Here is a 13770-nt window from a genome sequence, read left to right as displayed (position 1 = left end):
CCGTGTCTCTACCCGTGAGGACAAAAATAGGCCATTTGCAAAGCGAATTTGCCACCCTATTCTCATGCACACCTAGCCATCAAAATGGTATCATTTCAATATATTAATAGACAACCAAAACATATAATTTCATACACAAATCATGCCAACTATCCACAATCATTACAATTACTCAATTTCATATTCAAAACATACCAAATCATTGTACCAAAATCATCAAACTCAAATAACTTTTAAATGCATTATAATACATTTCCATCAACTAGATCATGCTTCTCAAATATATCAATTCATCATCCTCAAATCATACCAAAATATACCAACTTCCAAGCAATAATATATCAACTAATAACTAACCAAAAGAGCATGCATACAACCATTCAAAACAAGCCAACACTTAGGCCATTATAAACATCACATATATCATTTATTCAACATAAGATTCAAGCCAACTTAAATGGCCATATTCCAACATTTACAAGCCAAATCTCATGGCTATAATCACAACTCAAAACATAACAAGATGACACTAGCTTATACATGCCATATACCATATATACAAAGCTCCAAAAGTACCAAAAAGTAGTCGATAATGTGATGATGGTTCCCGATGATACTCGATGTCCGAGCTAGCTTCGATAATCTATAAAACATGGAAAAAACACTCAAAGTAAACTTTAAAAGCTTAAAGTAAACTTTAAAAGCTTAGTAAACCATATACTAATAAAGTCATCACATGAATATTTGCATATCAATTCAATATGCTAAACATAGCTAATCGCATTCAAATTTACAAACCTTTCTCATTGAAGATAAAATCAATGTCTTAATCAAGTTCATCAAATACTTTTCCTTTTCAATACTCGTATGAATTTCATACGTACCTGATTCACTTAGCTCATTCACATATTCTTTCTCGACTTGACTTTACCCATTGAACCGTTCGGAATCGTTAAGGATACTCAAAAATCACATAAGCTCATACAATGTCTGTAACACCCCTATCCCGTATCCATCGCCGGAATAGGTAAAGGGGCATTACCGAACTTGAAACTCATATCAGAACAGAAAAAAATTTTGAATTTTTTTTTTTGAAATAAAGAACATTCCTTTAGATAAATACTAAAGACAGCCAGGGATACAATTTAAACTTCTATAAGTACACATTCAAAGATGCCATTTTCGCATGGCTTATATACATTAACCAAAATATTCTTCTGCCACTGGTCTATTATACACATGCCATAAAATAACCCAAAACATAACAGTACCAAGCAGTGGATAGTGATAGTGTAACAAGTTGCTGACGATCTCCGAGTCTGTAGCTTCCAAATGAGATCTATAAAACAGAGGAAACAAAGTAAACGGAGTAAGCATTACAATGCTTAGTAAGTTTTAAACAGTATCAACAGATAACAATCAAATTATAACATGGTTGTTCGTATTTTTATTTCACTCTTCCTTTGGGTATATCATCCCTTTACCGAATATGCACATCTCATCATATACAATAGGCAGATAAACTTTCACATAAAAGTGAACTCATGTAACATAGATATATTGTATAATTTCATATAACCTTTCACACTGATCCGATGCCACATAATCATAGGAATAGTCTCATAGATTGCTCACGTATGCATCACATAACTACCTTATGATTTAGTTCAAATCAAGCTCACATATAAACTCGGAGTACATACCTGTTTAACCTTTCGCATTGAATATATTTATAAGCAATTCTTATTGCGAAGTCTTATAGCTTTAAACTCTACTCGGATTATCGGCGAGACCTTTAGCTCAGATGAAATCTCCAGACGAAGTCAACGGGTCTTAACCTGGACATAGTCACCACATATAGTCATCGGGTCTTAAATCCCGGATTTACATCACAAAGTTTCATGCATATTTATTCACATGTTACAGCATTCACATCGACTATCATATTTGTAATTCATTTGCCTCATCAAATATCTAATAAAACACACCTTCCACAGTTTGTCATTTGGCCACAATATATATATACACTTTTACGTTCATCACATTGGCCATTCGGCCTTATCTCATAAAGACAGATTCACATTCATCACATAAAATTCTGAATCAAAATATAAATTTTCATATATTCACATCACAATTATCGAAATATACTTCATATACCACATAAACTTTCATGTATACACTTTGTCTTGGCTGAATCTACATCTATCATTTTCCAATGAATAATTCAATTTCAAGCCATACTATCATTTCATATTCGAATACTTATAAACTTACAATTTCACAATTTTAATATCAAAGATCCATCTAACACTCATATATCATTTTATAATGTCACAAATTAGAATTCACGTATGGGTTTAATCAATAGCTTATGAGCAACTAAAACAAGTTTTATCAATGTTTACAACATAATCACATATTCTCTACAAGCTGTTTTCCTGAGCAACAGTCGTTAAATTATTTGTAACTGGAGCTACGAAACTCCAAATGATGTGCCGTTAATTTTCCATGAAAATAGACTCGTATATATTCTATCCACAAAATTTTCAGAATTTTTGGTTTGGCTAATCAATACCATATTTTTCTTAAAGTTTCCCCTATTTTACTGCTTGACTATTCTGACTACTCTTCACTAAGAATTGAATTTCTCATTGTACAGAATTCAAAATATGTTTTCGTTTATTTTGTTTGAAACTAGACTCATTAAGGAGTCTAAGCATATAAATCTTATCATATAATCATTTTTGTACGGTTTATAATGATTTTCCAAATACTGGACAGGGGATTTCGGAGCCATTCTGACTCTGTCTCACACAACTTTAAAAAAATCTCATTATCGGCAACCCCTTTACTTACACGATTTCTTTTATACGAAACTAGACGCATCAAGCTTTAATTACATAATCTATTCAACCTTTAACTCAATTCCCACAATTTATGGTAATTTTTCCAAAACACACTACTGCTGCTGTCCCAAGCAGATTTATACAAATTTACTCTGTAAAGTTCTCATTCACATATTTAAAACATAATATCATATATGCCATCATTTAGAAAAGTCATTGACCCTAACGTATATTCTTAATTCATATTCATCCCATTTAAAAACTTAAAACTTACAAAGGAATCAAACTCAAATACTTAAGAACTTAACTCGGAAGTTGTCGAACGATTACAGATCGACTATTCGGTTAGGTAGCTTTTTCTCTTATCCGAATTAGACTCCCTAAGCTCTTGAGCTTGAATAAACAAATTTAATCTATTACAAACCAATTATACAAATTTATGGCCGAATATAACAAGAAGACTAACTAGATTCTACTAGCCACTCATTGCTCTATTATTAACCTTACTTAATTATAAACACATTCGGCAACTACCTCAACCTTATTTAATACAATTAACACCGAATTCCTCATGTAAAAAGTACCATTGCCGAATATCATTTAGTTCACAAGGTCCTAATTTCAAAATTTTGACAAGCTCATACCCATTTCCTACTAATTCCATCATTTTAACACATGTACGGCAAAGCTAAATTCCATTCTTCCATTAGTTTGCATTTAACTAACTCATGCCTTAATGTTAAGCACATTCGACAATGGTGCAAACATCAATTAACAAACAAACATTATCAACCCATTTTTATTACACGTTTTCCCCAATTTAACACCCCCAAATTATCAAACTTTAACAATTTTAAAACTCATCTAATGACCATTTATAAACTAAAGCATCAACCATTCAAATTCAACTCATCACAACATGGCCGAATACACATTTCTCCTACTTTCATTCTAAATAAAATTTTATCAAGCTTCCATCTTCATTTAACTATGTACCATTTAGAACTATCAATACTTTACACCCTTTAACAAATTATAATCAATTGCCAAATGCATCTTTGACAATTTAAACCACACAACTCAAATTCTTACAATTTAAGCTTAGAAATTTGTATTCATGTAAATTTTAGCAACATGGAGTCCATTAAACACTCCAAATTCCATTTCTAGTACAGCTTTCACATTCAAAACTCCCCCCATAACCGAATGTTCCCAAGACATCACTTTCAAAGATAAAATAAGTAGAAACATGGGTCAAAGAGGGTACCAAGCAAGGAACTCAATTCATCAAGATGAAGCTCAAATAATCAAGAAATTACCTTGAATTTTAGACCTCCATGGTCGATTATCCAAAGCCTTCTTTCCTTAGTTTCTTTCTTTATTCTCGGCAAAGGTGAGAAGAAATAACATATAGCTTTGTTTTTATCACCATGTGTTCATTATAATATTTATATTCATTTCATATTATAAAACGAATTATCATTATTTTACTAATATAAAAAGCACAAAGATACAAATTTCCCTTCAATCATTGCCGTCCACTAAAATAAAAGGGGTCTAATTGACATTTTAGCCCCACATTTTAGCCATGTTAACAATTGGCCACTTTAAAAAAAAACTTCTAAAATTTTCCTTTATACAATCAAATCCCAACTAAATAATTTAGCATCCAATTAACTAAATTAGACCACCCAACTTTCACAATAGGTAATTCACATAACAAAAACACTGAAATTAATATTTTACAAAATTTTTAACTAGGTTTTGTGGTCCCGAAACCACTTCCCGACTAGGGTCAATTTAGGACTGTCACAATGTCATATCCCTGATATGGTCTTACATGTTATTACATATCGATGCCACTATCCCAGACAGGGTCTCATACGAAATCGATTAAAGATGCCAATGTCCCAGACATGGTCTTACAAATAATTTCAATACAATGCCAATGTCCCATACATGGTCTTATATATAATCATATCTCGGTAACCTAATGTCATGACATTCATATCCTATACTATTCTTAAGGTTCATACGAGACTTTTGTATATCATAACTTCGTCGATTCTTGCTCGTAAGTGCTCGTTCAACATTTATAACATTTCCATGACAAGTAAACATATGTAATTCAATTTAAAAACATTTATTTGCATATGAACTTACCTCGTATTCGGGATAAACGAACGGAATCGACTATTCGTCAACTTTTGATTTTCATCAATCTAAATCTATTTTCTTTCGTTCTTGATCTATATACATTCAAAATTAGCTTATTTAATCACATGTTCATTCAATTTCATCCACAAACACATATTTGGGTATTTTTACACTTTAGCCCTAAACTTTCACATTTCTTGCAATTTAGTCCTTATTTCACAAATACACAAAATTACACAATTTCTTTCAAATACATGCTAGCCGAATTATCCTAGTGTATATATCAGCCATATTTATCAATATTTTACACATTTAACCACACATTTTCATCTTTTTTACAATTTAACCCCTTTTATGCAATTTCACTAAAAATTACTTTACAAAACATTATAATCTATCATCAAAAATTCATATTTCATTATCAAATACCAAAGAACACAATAAATCATCAATTTCAACTCTCAAAATCTTTAACAGTTTCAAAAATTAAGGCACGGGCTAGCTAATACTCAAAGTAACGATCACAAAAACGTAGAAATCAACAAAAACCGAGCAAAAATCACATACCAATTTGTTAATGCAATTGTCGAACCCTTAAACCCAACAATGGCTTCTTCTTCCTTTGAATTTCTGTGAGAAAGATGACAAATCCCACTAATTTTTATCATTTGTTTTATTTAATTAGTCATTAATATACAAATTACTATAATAACCCTTAATTAAACATTATAAAACACTTAATGGATGGCTATATTTGTCCATCCCATTAACTAAAGGTCAAATAACCATATAAAGACTTACACATTTAAATTTCTTAGCAAATAAAGTACTTTAACAATAGAATGCAATTTTTGCATTTTACTCGATTAAGTCATTTTTTCTCAAATTGAGCTATTAAATGATAAAATTAGCTCACGAAAATTTCACACATATATTTTCAAATGCTGATAACACCAAGAATAATATTAAAATAATTTTAAGACCTTAGATTTATGGTTTCAAAACCACTATTCCGATTTAGCTAAAACCAGGTTGTTACAATATTAGTCGATCCGTTGTAAGAGTGTAACTAACTAGGATCTGAAGAACATATTTTGCATCATCAAAAGCTAAAATGTCTTCCACTAAGTCCCTTATCCTTGCACAACCATTACCATTAAATAAAACAACAACCTAGAAGTGACTCACATAAAAAATCATGTCATCAACCAACGATGTGTAATAGCCCGATTTAGACCCTATTCGGAATGGTAGTTTTCGGACCAAGAATCCGAGTCAGAAAAATATATAAAAATTATTTTATTTGTTTATTATGTGTGAATTTATATGTGTGAAATTTTCGTGATTTAATTTTGTCATTTGAGTGTCGATTTAAAAAAAAAGGTTTAATAGCGTAAAATGAGAATTTGATGGTTAATTTTAAAAGGGCCAAATAAATGATGTCTTTATTTCATGAGGTACTTATGTTGCAATTATGCCATTGATTATATGAATGGGCGGTAATGGCATGCAATATATAGTTTTGTTATTAAATCATTAAGGTTAAATATGTAAATTCATAAATAAGTTAATATATGTTATAATAAAACATAATTAAAAGCCATTTGTTCATATTTTATTTCTTATGACCGAATAACAAAAAAATAAATAAAAGAAACAAATCTTAGGTATTCTGCCATTGTTGAGCTTGATTAAGGTATGTAACTAGCTCAGTTTTTGATAATTTTTACGTTTTTGAGATCGTTGCAGTGTAATGTACAAAGCCCATGCTTGAATTTCTGATTTTGATGAATATTTTGAGTTATGCCATTGATGAATATTTGAGTTTGTGATGTTAGTTGATGAATTATGAAAGATATGTTTTGAATTAATATGTTTATATTGGAATTTTTGATGAATTTGAGTAATTTAGGCTAAATTGTAAAAATAATAATTTGAGGGATTAAAATGTGAAATAAATAAAATTTATGGACTTGTATGAGCATAAGGTAGATTCGGCCTAAGCATGGTGTGTGCAAATTTTGCATGTTTTGTGTTTTGTGCTATTTGGACTAAATTGTAAAAAGGGTAAAATGGTAATTTGCCCATTTATGTGTTTTTGGACTAAATTGAGTGAAAATATGTTTGAATTAGTTTAATTTGAATATGTTTAGATTAATAACCAAAGAAATCGGATTTGGATCAGGAAAAACCAAAGTTGTCGATTATTCGTCCCGGTCCGATTATCGTTGTCTGAGGTTTATAAGCAAATAGATGTTATTTATTTGATTAAATACGAACTATACATGCTGAAATGAATAATGTGATATTATATATGTGGAAGCCAAATATGTATAAGCTTGTAATCTAAGTATACGAGTTCAATTCAATCGAGTTACAATGTCCGAAAGCCCCGTACGAACATAAGGAATAGTTAGGATACATATGTCATGACATAGGATTTTCAATATGTGATTACATGTAAGACCACGTATGGGACGTTGGCATCGATATGTGATTACGTGTATGACCATGCCTGGGACATTGGCATCGTATTTGATTCGTGTAAGACCCTATCTGGGACAATGGCATCGCTATATGATAGCATGTAAGACCACGTCTGGGACGTTGGCATTGTATGATATATGTGATTATCCGAGTACCCTATTCAATTCTAAATGGTTCAACGGGTAATGATAAGTTGTGATTGAATGTATAAACGAGCTAAAGTGATCAGGTATGTGATAGCTTATTACTAGTTTGAAATAAAGTAAGTAGGTTACTTGATATGTGTTGCAAATCATATATGATGTAAATTAAAAAATATATGTATGCATATGGAAAGTACATTCGGCCAATGGTTATGTATAGTGATATCATATTTGTGATCTATGTACAAACATTTATAAATGTTTATATTCGGCCTTATGGATATAAAATGTGAATATTTATGAAATGATTCATGAATATATGTATATGAGTTTATGTATATTCGATTAAATAATGATATTATGGTTTTGAGATTAAATGATATTTTGATATTAGATATATGTAAATTCGGCTAAATAAAAGTACATGTTGTAAACGAAATTGTGAGCTTGAAAATAAATGTGACCATGATAGCATAAATTAGTTTGGTTAATGGAGTTGATATTAACATTGAGTTATTTATTTGCTTATAACTTACTAAGCTATGATAGCTTACTGTGTGTGTTTATGTTTGCCTCTGTTTTATAGATTTTGGATTCAAGTTACGAGCTCGGGGATCGTCAACAAAGTCTATCATACTATCGACTGTTATTGGTATTTTATAAGTTTGAACTTGAACCTATGGCATGTATAGGCTAGTTTATATTTGGTTAAGTTTGAAGTTGTGTATATATTAAGCCATGCGAAAATGGCTAATATGATATGTGAGTATATGAAATACTAGTCAAGTTTATATATGTTATATGCATTGAAAATGGTTGGTGATTTTGGATGTGTGTTTGGTTGATTCGGCTATGGTTCATGCATAGATAAATATATATGTGAACTTGGTTGATGTGCTTTGTTAAGGTATCACACATAGCCTATGTTTAGCTCACTTTTGGTAAGTTTGATGTATGGTATGTTTTGTCTTTGAGAATGGTTTATTAATTTGGCTTAGTAATGGAGTAAAATGATAATGATTTATATATATATTCGAATGGGTATTAGTTATTTTGATTCAGTTGTAATGGCAATGTATGTGCATACATATTATGTTTGAATGGTTGGCTAATTAAGTATGGTCAATGAAGACAAAATAATAAGTATGTTATACGATTGATTTGGTTAATATGCTTTGTTTGAGGTTCTGTAATAAAAGACTAAAATGTTAGGTTTTATATTGAGTTGAAAATATGCCATAGTTGTGGTTCGACAAGTGTGCTTAAATTAGGTCATTATGGGTTTACTTATATGTTAATGCTATAATTGTGGTATTGAATATTTTTGGACTAAGTTAGGCTATGAAAAATTGATTAATGAAAGTGGTTTTTGTGTCAGTTTCAAATGGCATATTACTTGAATGTTTTGGTTAGTTTATTTGAGTAGTTTAATTGGTTAAGTTGATGATATATTCGGCATATGCTAAGTAGAATATTATATATATGTATCTATGTTATGCAATTGTTATAGTTAGGTAAACAATTGTTATAATGGTACGTTATTATTTGATAGATGAAATAGACATAATGGTGCATGTTATTTATATGAAATGAAATGATGTATGTTTGCATGTTTTAAAGTATGTGCATATAATTTGTAAGTTGATAAGTTATTTTATATTTAAATAATTTGAATGCCATAAATGTTAAGTATGCATATATGATTAGTATTGAAATAAAATATACTTGATTATGAGTTAAGCATTCGATTTTCATGATTCCTTGGTTGTATTAATTGAATACAAATTTGAAAATTGTATGAATTATAGAATCAAAGCATGTTAGATTGGTTTAAAATTTTACTAGATTATTAACATTGAAATGAATGTCTGTTCTGAGTTGTATTTTGAACGTCTGTTCTGAGTTGTATTTTGATTGGTAATGCCTCGTAACCCTATTCCAGCGACCGATACGGGTTAGGGGTGTTACATTTTATTGGTATCAAAGCCACAGTTTAGTCAATTCTAGGACTAACATAATGCGTGTGAGTCTAGCTATACATGTCATATTATATACTGTGATAATGTAATGATTTCTGACATTTGAAAATGTGTTTACGTATAGTAAATGGATCCCGATAGAGCCGTAGCTGATGATGTCGAGAGTATAGCGCCTGCTCCTGCGTAAGGGACAGTTCCGGTTGATTCTTGACCGACTTCGAGTAGCCAAGAGAGAGATGCTAGACAAGCCTTTTATCAAATGATGAATGACTAGTTTACTCAATATATCCTGACAAATCCGGCTGCACAACAACCTCCACCCCCGAGTAATCCTTCTCTGATACCTGTTATACCTCAAGTGAGTGATCCGTTGAGATTACATAAACCTCCTGTTGATAAAATCAGAAAACACGGAGCTGAAGAATTCAGAGCTACTGATGATGATTATGCTAAGCGAGCTGAATTTTGGCTTGATAATACTATCCGCGTGTTTGATGACCTATCTTGTACCCCGGATGAGTGTTTGAAATGTGCCATATCTTTGCTACGAGACACCGCATATCACTGGTGGAATACATTAGTATCGGTGATTTCGAAAGAATGGGTGACTTGGGAGTTCTTTTAGACTGAGTTTCGTAAGAAATACATCAACCAGAGATTTATCGATCAGAAGCGCAAAGAATTTCAAGAATTGAAACAGGGTCAGATGACTGTGACAAAATATGAACGAAAATTCGTGAGACTCAATCGATTTGCCCTAGAGTATGTTTCGACTGAAGCCATAATGTGTAAAAGATTTGAAGACGGGTTGAACAAAGACATTAAACTGCTGGTTGGCATACTTGAAATAAAAGGGTTTGTAGTACTAGTTGAGCGAACGTGCAAAACAGAAGAGATCAGGAAAGAGAAAAGAAAAGCAGACTTTGAAGCTAGAGATTTACGTAAAAGATCGTCCGGTAAAATATTTTAGTCGGCATCAAAGAGATTTCGAGATGATTCTAGCCGTTCAAAGGCTACTACTGGTTATTCTAGACGAGATTGAGATAGACCACCTGCGAGCATGAGAGCTACCTCAGTAGCTAGTGTTAGTAATGTTAGATCGAACCAACCCGAGTGTAAACATTACGGTAAATGACATCCCGATAGTTGTAGATTGCACGATCGAACCTGTTTTAAATATGGATCGATGGATCATTTCATTCGTGAATGCTCTAAGTTAGCTGAACAAAACACATATAGAATGCGAGATCGAGTAACATGTCAGCTCGAGGTAAACAGCCCAGAAGAACGGGTAATGTGAGTAACAGTCAAAAAGAAACTAAAGACACAGCAGTTTAATCTGAGGCTTGCGCACCTACTAGAGATTATCCCATACGTGCTCGTGAGAAGGCTTCATCCCCAGATGTTATTACTGGTACATTCACTCTATATGATACTAGTGTAATTGCATTGATTGATCCTGGTTCGACTCATTCTTATGTGTGTGAAACATTAGTATTCAGTAAGACTTTGCCTATTGAGTCTACTGAGTTTGTGATTACAGTACCGAACCTCTTGGGCCAGTGTGTTCTGGTTGACAAAATGTGTAAGAATTGTCATTTGATGATTCAAGATTCGTGTTTTCTGGCTGATTTGATGTTGTTGCCATTTGACGGGTTCGATATAATTCTGGGTATGGACTGGTTGACTTTGCATAATGCTGTCGTAAATTGCAAAAGAAAGACTATTGATTTACGGTGTCAGAATAATAAGATTATTCGGATTGAATCTAATGATCTGAATGGTTTACCGGCAGTGATATCTTCAATGTTAGCTCAAAAGTATGTGAGAAAGGGTTGTGAAGCTTACTTTGCGTATGTGCTTGATAGTAAAGTAGCTTAAAGAAAGATTATATCAGTACCAATTGTCTGCGAGTATCCAGCCGTATTTCTTGAAAAATTGCCGAGTTTGCCACCTATTCGAGAAGTAGAGTTTGGTATTGAGTTAGTGCCAGGGACGAATCCGATATCGAAAGCTAGGTTGCAAGAATTGACAGATAGAAATTTCGCGCGATCGAGTTTCTCTCCCTGGGATGCACCAGTTTTATTTGTGAAAAAGAAAAACGGAACTATGAGAATGTGTATCGACTATAGACAGCTCAATAAGGTGACCGTAAAGAATAAATATCCGTTGCCATGGATTGACGACCTGTTCGATCAACTGAAAGTGGCTACAGTGTTTTGAAAGATAGATTTGAGATCAAGCTACTATCAGTTGTGAGTTAAAGACTCCGATGTGCCGAAAACTGCTTTCCCAATGAGGTACGGACACTATGAGTTTCTGGTTATACCTTTCGGACTTACTAATGCACCTGTTGTTTTCATGAATTTGATTAATCGGATCTTCAGACAGTATTTAGATCGATTTGTGGTTGTATTTATAGATGACATTTTGATCTATTCCCGTGATGAAACTGAACATGCCAAACATCTGAAACTTGTATTACAGACTTTGCGAGGTAAATAGTTGTATGCAAAGTTCAGCAAATGTAAGTTTTGGTTACATGAAGTTAGTTTTTTGGGACATGTTGTATCAGCATCGGGTATTCGGGTTGATCCGAGTACAATTTCAGCTATACTTAATTGGAAACCTCCGAGAAATGTTTCTGAAGTCTGAAGTCTTCTAGGACTTGCTGGTTACTACAGACGGTTCGTTAAAGGTTTCTTTATGATTGCAATCCCGATGACGAAGCTATTACAGAAAGATGTTAAGTTTGAGTGGTTACCAGAAAAGTTTTGATCAGTTGAAAGCCCTTTTGACCGAAGCTCCAATACTAGTTCAGCCAGAATCGGGTAAAAAATTTGTTATCTATAGTGATGCATCTTTAAATTGTTTGGGCTGTGTTTTAATGCAGAAAGGCAAAATCATGCTTATGCCTCGAGACAGTTAAAGCCGCATGAAAAGAACTATCCGATACACGATCTAGAATTGGTAGCAATTGTGTTTGCATTGAAGATATAGTGTCACTATCTGTTCGGTGAGAAATGTCATGTTTATTTTAATCACAAAAGCCTAAAATATCTAATGACTTAGAAATATCTGAACTTAAGATAGCGTCGATGGTTAGAGCTATTAAAAGACTACGAACTTGTGATTGACTACCATCCGGGAAAGGCTAATGTTGTTCCTGATGCTCTAAGCCAAAAAATCACTATTTACTTTGTGTGCAATGAATGTGCATATGGCTATGTCTGATGATGGTTCGATAATAGCTGAATTGAAAGCAAGACCGTTATTTATTCAACATATTTGTGATGCTCAGAAAGTTGATAATGAATTGTTAGCAAAGTTGAGCCAATGTGATTCGAATGTTGATGTAGAGTTTTAAGTTGATGCTGAAGGTTGTCTGAGGTTCAGAAACTGAATATGTGTTCCGAGAAATCCAGAGTTGATTTAGATGATTTTGAACGAAGCTCACAGCAGTCGGTTATCTGTTCACCTGGGTAGTACGAAAATGTATAATGATCTGAAATAGCTTTACTGGTGGCATGATATGAAATGAGACATTTCTGACTTTGTTTCGAAATGTTTAGTCTGTCAACAAGCAAAAGCCGAGCATTAGGTACTTTCTAGATTGCTTCAGCCTATCATGATACCTGAGTGGAAATGAGATAGAGTTACGATGGATTTTGTATTCAGTTTGTCGTTGACACCGATTAAGAAAGATGCAATCTGGGTTATTGTGGATAGATTGACTAAATCGACTCATTTTGTTCCGGTTCGCACAGATCACTCGCTTGATAAGCTAGCTAAATTATATGTTTCTCAGATTTTAAGATTGCACGGAATACCTATTTCTATTGTTTTGGATAGAGATCCGAGGTTTACATTACGGTTTTGGAAGAAACTACAAGATGCTCTAGGTACGAAATTACATTTCAGCACTGCTTTCCATCCGCAAACAGATGGTCAGTCCGAACGAATTATTCAGATACTTGAGCATATGTTGAGATGTTGCATTCTCGAGTTCGAAGGTACGTGGGAATGATACTTACCTCTAATTGAATTTGCGTACAATAATAGCTTTCAATCGAGTATTAAAATGGTACCTTACGAGGCTTTGTACTGCCGTAAATGTCGAACACTATTATATTGGAATGAACTCAGTGAAAATAA

Source organism: Gossypium hirsutum, chromosome A05, assembly GCF_007990345.1.
Source record: "Gossypium hirsutum isolate 1008001.06 chromosome A05, Gossypium_hirsutum_v2.1, whole genome shotgun sequence".
NCBI classification, from domain to species: Eukaryota; Viridiplantae; Streptophyta; class Magnoliopsida; order Malvales; family Malvaceae; genus Gossypium; species Gossypium hirsutum.
Note: the sequence above shows the minus strand (reverse complement) of the source record.